The sequence below is a fragment of the Jatropha curcas genome, chromosome 3 (assembly GCF_041381405.1).
Source record: "Jatropha curcas cultivar XTBG-Jc1 chromosome 3, XTBG_Jcur_1.0, whole genome shotgun sequence".
Classification (NCBI taxonomy): domain Eukaryota; kingdom Viridiplantae; phylum Streptophyta; class Magnoliopsida; order Malpighiales; family Euphorbiaceae; genus Jatropha; species Jatropha curcas.
Window position 1 is genome coordinate 16679050 of NC_143153.1, and position 9430 is coordinate 16688479.

Here is a 9430-nt window from a genome sequence, read left to right on the forward strand (position 1 = left end):
TCTTTAAGGGGGGGGGGAGAGCTGTAACGCCCCGTTTTTCCAGTGTTTCAATAGTAGTTTACCGATCTGTGAATAGTACCACCGGTCCGGAAGTTGGTATTATTTTTGGGCCGAAAAAATTACTACTTATGTTTTATATTTTATTTAACATTTTTGGAGCATGTATGCATGGTTTTTATGGGTAGAAAGTAAGTAAGGAATATTTTTGGAGACTTTAGAGAATTTGTGAATAGTGAATTATGGTGTTATATTAAGTAAGAAAATTTGAGGAATTATTTTTTTATGGAGTAAATTAGAAGTTTTGTGGAGATAAATAATATTTTGAAAGAATTTAATTGGCGAATATTTGTAGTGACTTAGATTACTAGTGACTTAATCCTAGCCATCCAATTTGGAGAAAAGACCAAAACACCCTTTAGTTGATTTATTAAAGGCAACCATCAATATTGAGCAACAATATCCTTCTTCTTTTCCTACACGTCTTCTTCTTCTTCTTCTTCTTCTTCTTCAATTCTTACTTATATTCACCCATCTAACTTGATTTAATTAAGAAATCTTAGAGAGTGAAGCTGAAGAAGTAATATTTGGTGACTAATTTCAAGGAATTTGGTGATTTTCCTACTTGGGTCAAGTAAGTGATTTTATGATAAGTTATTTATTTTTGGGTTTAGAGTTTTCTTTTAGCATAGACATGCTAAATCATGCTCCAATTACATTTTTTTTTTTTTGTTTTCTTTGTTTGATTTTGAGTTTCTTACATGTAGAGGGTGGAGAGCCTTCCACCAAGGATAAGGGCAAGACTAAAGCTTGAGAAGCTTTGATTCAAGCTTGTTAAAGCTTGTTTTGAAGGTTAGTGCAATCATATTCTCTTTCCCTTTCACTTGTTTAAGTTGATTTTACATGGTTAGGATTTTGAATGTATTTTGGGAACTTTGTATGTTTTGGTTAAATTGATGAATTTTAATGTTAGATATGTTCTGCAGTGGGATTAGAACTGATTTTTGACCCCTTTATACTTCTCATCTATTTCTGACTTCTTCATGAAAGTTGTAGCTCTATTTCTCACCTTTCGAAAACATATTTTTATGTCTAATTCCAGTACTTGTAGCTCAACTTATGATTTAAATACCAAAACTGGTTCTGTTATGGTGTCTTACCTGTATATCCGCAATGATTGTCCGTTTTGACTACCCAAATGGCAAAATAATGTCTTATGTTCTTCATAAAATTTTTATCTCTACTTCTTATCTTTCCAAACCATCCTCTTGTGTCCAATTTAGAGATACATAGCTCAACTTATGGCTGAAACACCCAAACTAACTCTGTTGTGTCGGGTCACATCCATCACGAAATTGAGTGCCCATTTTGACCACTCTAATGACAAGATTAGGCTCTGACTTCTTCATAAAAGTTGTTTCCCTGTGTCTTGAGACTTCTCTCATTCTAGATTGTTTTAATTTGAGTGTTTGGTTAAATAGGAATTCATTAAACATTGGACTTGGTTCTGCTGAATCAGGTCTGATCTGTTGGCTTGTGTTCTGAGCATTTTTTGCTATCTTATTGATGGATCTGGGCTGTAGTCCTTTCATAACATTTGTAGAATTTTGTCTTATCTTTCTAATGCATCTAATTTCAGTCAATTTGGAGACCCATAACTCAAGTTATGTTTTAATAACCCAGCAAAGGTCAAGTTTATGAAAATGCTGAAAATTTCTTGATAATATTAAGTATATATCTATTTGAAATATTTCTTTTGAAGAATGTGGTCATTTTTGTAAGTTGTAAGTTGAGATATTTTGAAATGATGGGTAATTAGTAATGAAGTTTAAAGTCTTTTGTGAAAGAATGATTTTGATTTGGGCTCTACTATACATGATTGAAAAGTGGTATGCTGAGATTGATTTGGTTATACAAAGCTATGATCATATGCTAGGGTTATCAGCCCTTATAATAGGCGGAAACGCTTATTTGTGTGATGGGGGTGGCGCTTTCATAGGTCACGATTGTGTGAGGGGGGTGGCGCTTTCATAGGCCACGATTGTATGATGGGGGTGGCGCTAACATAGGCCACGATCAAATCTGCTTATATTCATTCTGTATTAGTACGAGCCTTAACTAAAAAGAGTGAAATTTTATTTTGCTATAATAAAAGAATGACGACATATTTGTACTTATAATCTTCTTAATTAAAGCACTTGCGAGATTTGCCTTGGCTATTTCTTGTTATTTTAATTATTGGTTATTTAGCACCACTGAGTCATCCACTCAACGCGTTGATTTTTATCACGCGCAGGTTGGAGATTGTGCTTGCTGCATAAAGACCTGAAGAGTAGCATCAGAGCTGAAGAGATATTTTGGTAATTGATTAGTATTTTATGTAACTAAGAATTATGGCATGTATAAATAGTACATTTTTGGAGATTATATTAGTTAATTTATGACGTAAGCTTGTTCTTGTAAATTCTGTTGATAGATATATATATTGGGAGGGAAATAGAAGTTAATATGTTTACATGAATGAATTGAATCGATGAATATTAAAATGTTATTGAGGACTTATGTAAATTATAGAAGTGCTATTGTGTTGTTATTGGAGTTTGATGGGGTTTGGAGTTTGAATTTGGGAGTGCTTTGTATTCATATGTTTGGAAATTTCTATTTTTAGGGGAAACTCTTGCAGTTTTTCTGTAGGACTCTCCCAAAGCAATTTCAAAACAAAATATTATTACTTGCTAAACTTGTGAATACTAAGTCACTTCTAATTCATAATATGATTGTATGATTTCCATGTAGGTTAGGACGGTGCCTCCGGCACCGAATGTGGCATCCACTGTCGGGTCTTTCGGGATCGGGCGGTGGGTGTTACATGTCGATAAATGTAAAATAAACAAGAATCAAGTAAATAAAAATTGGTTGAAAGGGATCAAGGAAGTAAAGCTACTAGGGGTTTTGATTTCACTTAATTCTTTCCAATTTATTTCATTAGTTCATTAATCAATTTAATTATTCAAGTAGGGGAAACAACTCTGAATTCACTAACAAGCTCTTCCGATTTATTGCTAGCTATTTTAATTCCATTTAATTACTTATCTTCCAATAGCGCAATCAAATATGAATTAAATCATTAAGTTATGTAGTTGTTTATGAATTTACAATTTAAGGTTGATAAATCATAAAAACCCCCCATGAGTCAAACCATATAGCTTCCGCATCAAGTTATTATTCTCATGTGTTTTATTAACCTTTTCATATCAAAGATCCTTCTTCCGAAAGTGATAATTGAAATGAATCAATCTAGGGGAAGATTCTGCCTAGAGCCATTAAGTTCATTAATAAATCATAACTTGAATAAGGAAAAATAAAACTAATTGCATAAATTGGAAAAGAGATTAAGCTACATCAAAACCCTAGTATAAGAATTTAGTTACACATAGTACTTAAATAAAACTCAATAATACTTGATAAATATTCCATAATCAATAAGAATAATGAAAGAAATAAACAAGATTAAGAGTTTAGAAATAAGAACTAGTGATAGGTTGCTTGGATGGCTTCCTTGAAACTTTGCACAACTCTTGAATACTTAACTTCTAAGAACAAAGCTATAAACAAAGCTATAAAATGAGGGATGGGAGAAGAGTGTAGTGTAATGTGTGTGTTTGGAATGGTTCCTTCCCCTCTTTATATAGACTTCTTGAGGGAACAAGCCTTATGCTTTAATGAGTAAAGTCCAACTTTGTGAGGTGGAAAAGTTCTAAATCAAGCCATAAATTGCTCTCAATTATGGCTTTCCAAATGCATATGGTTGAACCTTGACTGGCATGTGAAGAGAGTATCCAAAGTGTATTGTGAAAATGGTAAGAATTAGTTGGCAACTTTTGACTTAAATTCAGGATTTCTTGATTGGCACGGGCGTGCTGCCTGGCACGGTCTGGGGCGTGCTAGGCTCTGGAAGTCTGGAGGCTTCAGCACGGGCTGTGTTGTCTAGCACGGTCTTACCAGGCTTCAGCGCACGGGCGTGTGCCTTGGCACGGCCAGGAGCGTGCGCGCCTCTGGAAGTCTGGGGCATGTGTAGCATGGGCGTGCGGCTCAGCACGGGCTGGGGCGTGCCAAGCTATATTTTGCCTTATTTTTGTCCTTTTTCTTGCATAATCCTACAAATTTTCTCAAAATCAAGTGAGTTGTGTTTCAAGGAAGTTTTTAAATAAAAACATAATAATACTATATAAACTTAATTAAAAATACTAGGAATCTTAGTAAAAATTATAATAAAAATACTATAAACAAACAGCAAATTGCTAAGAATAATAATATATCTCATGCACTACGCAGACTTCATATCAGCAAGATTTTTACACGAACAAAGTTCAATTATGAAATCCATACGTCATGTATACCTTGACACATGCCTTGCAAGTAATAACAGGAATGGTATCTGGCAGGCACTCCAACCAAAGAGTGCCCTATTCATTCTTGAAACAAAAATATGAACACAAGGTGATAAACTAAATATGAGGATTTACCAGAGCATTATTTCTACCAGCCGGAGCTGCTGCATTTCCTGTGGGTGCTGATGGCAAGTTGAGTTCTGCATCCAGATCAGGTTCCTTATCAGGTTGCAGATAAGAAGGAACACCGTCAGCCTCGGTTTCCATTCCCATGTCTGATATGGATCCATTGGTGCTTCCTAGTGGGCTTGGATGTGTTCTTATCCCTTGTTGCTTGTTTTGGTCTAATTAATATGTAAGGGATATGGGCTCATAGTGTTTATTTAAGTTGTTTTGGGTTGATTTTATGATGCATGCAATCTGCCCAATATCAAGTTATTTGTTTTGGGCTGGAAATGACTTTATTTTGTGTTTTAGAGTTAAGCCCATGTGTTTTGGCCCTAGGGCAGCCTAGTTAGATGCTCTTCTTTAGGGTTATGTTTGTTTAAGGCATATAAATAGCCTCCTTAAGATGTAAAACGAGATTTTTTTGGCATAAATTGAATCTAAGGCAGAATTGTTCATGCTCTTGCATGTTCTTCTTAATTAGAGTGATTGTGAGAATTTGCTATCCTCTAATTGCATCAGGAATTAAGGTAAACTTATCAACTCGTTTGTGGCGTTTATCTTGTTCTTTGCTCGATTATTGGTGTTACCGTTTCCTTATAAACGTGGGGTGCCATAGAGCGTTTTAATCTCGATTATTGGTGTTTCCGTTTCATTATAAACGTGGGGTGCCATAGAGGCGAACTTACATCTCATTCCTTTGATTCCCGATCCCGGTTCCTTGTCATTTGGTATCAGAGCCAAATCAAAGTTTTGGGGTAAGTTCTGTTATCTTAGTTAGGAATTTGAGTTTTCTTGTTGTTGGATTCATTGTTGTTTATCTTCGTGTTACATTATCTCTTTAGATCTTGTTGGATCTAGACATTATCTCTTTAGATCTTGTTGGATCTAGACATTATCTCTTTAGATCTTGTTGGATCTAGACAATTTCTCTTTAGATTTTGTTGGATTTAGATAATTTCTCTTTAAATCTTCTTGAATCTAGTTTTCTTTTTGTATCTTCTTATTGTTTGCATCATTTTCTAGTTACCCTTTTGACTAATTCAAGATCTATCTTTGAATATTCTTGTTGTTTGCTTGTTTCTTGATTAAAAAAAAAAAAAAAAGGTCATTGATAAAGAGAGATAAGTCAGAATTTGTTAAGGTCATTACCTACTTATTGGGAGACACAAAATTGTTGGACAACCTACATACTAAGTCAATATCTACCTAGATTGAAATTGGAAGACACAATTGCTGGACAACCTAAAGGCATTTTGACTTGATTTGGGAATTTATTGATAGTCTATCTTACATTCAATTGAAGGGTATCATATTTTGACTTGATTTGGGATCTTGAAAAAAAACACAAAAGTCATTGTTGGACAACCTAAATATTAAGTCATTACCTACCTAAATTGAAATTGGGAGACACAAACCATCCACTTACACCTTGCTAAGGCCTTACCCTACCTAAATTGGGTCACATTTATGGGTTAAGTGAGGATACAAGTCAAGCACGCCTGCTACAGTAACTTGCTACAGGAACTCAGAAGCATTCGTGCTACAGTACCTTAAAAAAAAAAATTTTTTTTGGGTTTTCTTTGTTTGCTTGCATTGTTTGGGTAGAAGTAAATTAGGTCCATATTTGGTTTGCTTGAAGTGAACTAAATTCATACATTATATCCAGAATTTGTCTTTTAAATTCTAGTTTTTTTTATTCTTGTTTTGAGCTTTCTTTTGCCTCTATTACATTATTAGGATGTATTTGTTTGTTCACTACACTCTAAATTAATATAATTAAGTAGTACATCATCTTGTCCTTGTGCTACCATCCATTATCGTTTTGAGTCTTCTTTCTGGAGTTTGTGCTTACTTTTATTGTAAGATTTATATCCTTGATTCTAAAACGTGCTTTCGAATTGGTTGGTTAATCTACGATTCCGAAGTACAATTGGAGGAATTTGCATGGAGTGATTAAAGAGTGTAAACACGTGAGGGAGTGCTTTATCACTGACTCAAATGTTTTTGTGATTTCTATTTTGAACACTAACCATGAGTGCAGGCACATTTGGAGATAATAGTGGGGAGGGAAGTCAAATGGAGGATCCCCAGTTGAAACTTGTAATGGAGTCAATCCTAGGACAGTTTAGAACTTTCAACAATTCTGTCCAAGATATGAGAAAGGAGTTGCAGGAGTTTAAAGCTGCCCAATGCTCTAATACAAGAAGAGTTCGACCTAGTACTACAACAACTAGATTTCAAACTCATGAAGAGAAGAAGGTCGATCATCCTGATCATTACTTTAGGGATTTGAACAATAAGTTAGGAAGGGTGCAAGAAAGGAAAAATGTGGATTACCTCAATAGGTATTCATTCACAAAGGATGGGTGGATGACCATTCCAAGATCATTTTCCTCAAAAGAAGTGGATGAAGACCAATATGGAAAGCAAAAGATGAGTTTTGAGGCTGTCAATAAAGAAAAGGAGTGCAAAAATAAAACGAGTGAAAATATATTGAGTGTAAATAAAAAGAAAGAGGGGGAAGAAAAGGAAAAACAAATTCAGCCTATATTTGTACCTTTGTGCAAAGAAGATTATTTTACCACTAATGATCTTAACCCATCCTTGCCAAGTGTGTTTGTTGATCTTTTACAGGACTTTGAACATGTGGTTCCAGAAGAGATTGCCCAATCTTCATGTGAGGGTGAAAAGGTGGTTCTTGCACCATTGACACCTCAAGAAGTGAATATTGATCAGAAAAAGTTGCTTGAGAGAGAGAAAGAGGAGTTCACTGATGTCTTTCTTGAAAAGTTGCCTAGTGGATTGCCACCTTTGAGAGGGATAGAACATCAAATCGATTTCATCCTTGGCTCCACCATTCCAAATCAACCAGTCAATAGAAGCAATCCAATGGAGACAAAGGTGTTGCAAAGGCATATTCAGGTTGTAGCAAACAATGGAGTTCAATACGGTCTAAAAAGGAGAAGAAGAGTAAAGAAAAGGGCATGGATTCTAAGGAGAAGTGGACTTATCCTAGCAAGCAAAAGGATACCTCAACTTTTAACTAAAATTCGAGGACGAATCTTTTTGAGGAAAGGGGGAATGATATGGATCCATTGGTGCTTCCTAGTGGGCTTGGATGTGTTCTTATCCCTTGTTGCTTGTTTTGGTCTAATTAATATGTAAGGGATATGGGCTCATAGTGTTTATTTAAGTTGTTTTGGGTTGATTTTATGATGCATGCAATCTGCCCAATATCAAGTTATTTGTTTTGGGCTGGAAATGACTTTATTTTGTGTTTTAGAGTTAAGCCCATGTGTTTTGGCCCTAGGGCAGCCTAGTTAGATGCTCTTCTTTAGGGTTATGTTTGTTTAAGGCATATAAATAGCCTCCTTAAGATGTAAAACGAGATTTTTTTGGCATAAATTGAATCTAAGGCAGAATTGTTCATGCTCTTGCATGTTCTTCTTAATTAGAGTGATTGTGAGAATTTGCTATCCTCTAATTGCATCAGGAATTAAGGTAAACTTATCAACTCGTTTGTGGCGTTTATCTTGTTCTTTGCTCGATTATTGGTGTTACCGTTTCCTTATAAACGTGGGGTGCCATAGAGCGTTTTAATCTCGATTATTGGTGTTTCCGTTTCATTATAAACGTGGGGTGCCATAGAGGCGAACTTACATCTCATTCCTTTGATTCCCGATCCCGGTTCCTTGTCAATGTCTGCCTTCAGAGCATCAAGTTCTGCATTGCAAAATTTAATCAGCATTAAATAACATGTATATAAACACATGGAACATTCTCTTCCAATTTAATGCATGGATGTCATTTAAAATTGATCCCATAGGGGAGAAGAAGAAGAAGAAGAAGAAGAATAAGGAAAAGAAACTGTTAAATGCTACTGACTGATGGCATGACATACTTTATTTACCAATGCGACATAATTCAATAATTACAGATTATTTGAATAAGAAGTTTACTCTGGCTTCTCACAAGAACATTAAATAAATAGGTAAAGATCAAAATATTAATTTTCTACATGCTCAAAACAAATTATCCAGAATGACCTTTAGATGAAATTTGAGCTTACCTCCCATGGGTTCTTCCTCATCAATATCATCAGGCACATTGTAGCTTCTACCGAGGGTCTCTTGGATTTCATTACTCACATCCATTAGGTCCATCATCTCGTCTTGCAAGTTCTACATATGGCAGAAAGTAACCTATTTAGCACCATAAATTCCCAAAGGTAACTTAACATGAAAGCAGAGGGAGTAAGGGGAAGTCATGAGATCACATACATCTATGTCTTGAATCTTCACAATTTTCATCATTCCTTTCAACTCCTTGTTGGTGGATTTCAAAGCTGACATCTAAGGAGGAACAGGACAAATTTAATTTAATAAATTTATAAATAGTCAAGTGGTACCATTAATTACTTCAGGACGTACATAAATTTTTAACTAAAAATGGACATATGCACACCAAGAAAACCTCACAAAATTTATTGGATATTTTATAAAGCATTCACTTCCCAGTCAGATGTTTATGCACGTTCCAGCCAATGTACAAATACACTCACTCCACTTTAACATCCATGAGTGATGAACCATGCCCCTTCAGTCAGTACCAGGAAAACATTTCAAGGTGTATACCCCATAGCCCAATGCAACATGGTTGATCTAGCATGTATTGAATTTTCAATGATGAATGCCAAAATGTTCCTATTACTTGCTGTGAGTACCTTCTTTATTGAGGCACTCACAGCAATTACAGTCGTTGCTATAGTCGAAGGCTAGCTGTTGGTAGTTAGAGGTGGTAATTATGATAAAGTGTTTAGCTACAGAGTAGTTGGAATTCCAATTAGAATACAAAATTTATAAACAAAGACATAC

General features: G+C 35.1%; 1 pseudogene across 1 annotated transcript; it reads right to left on the bottom strand.

Moving 5' to 3' along the window:
- Positions 1–4504: 4504 nt before the first annotated feature.
- Positions 4505–8934, bottom strand: LOC149497637 (vacuolar protein sorting-associated protein 60.2 pseudogene; annotated as a pseudogene). Its single transcript, XR_016320095.1, has 3 exons — positions 8837–8934; positions 8626–8737; positions 4505–4663 (listed from the first exon to the last, which is right to left on the bottom strand). The product of XR_016320095.1 is annotated as a vacuolar protein sorting-associated protein 60.2 pseudogene (transcript).
- Positions 8935–9430: the final 496 nt, after the last annotated feature.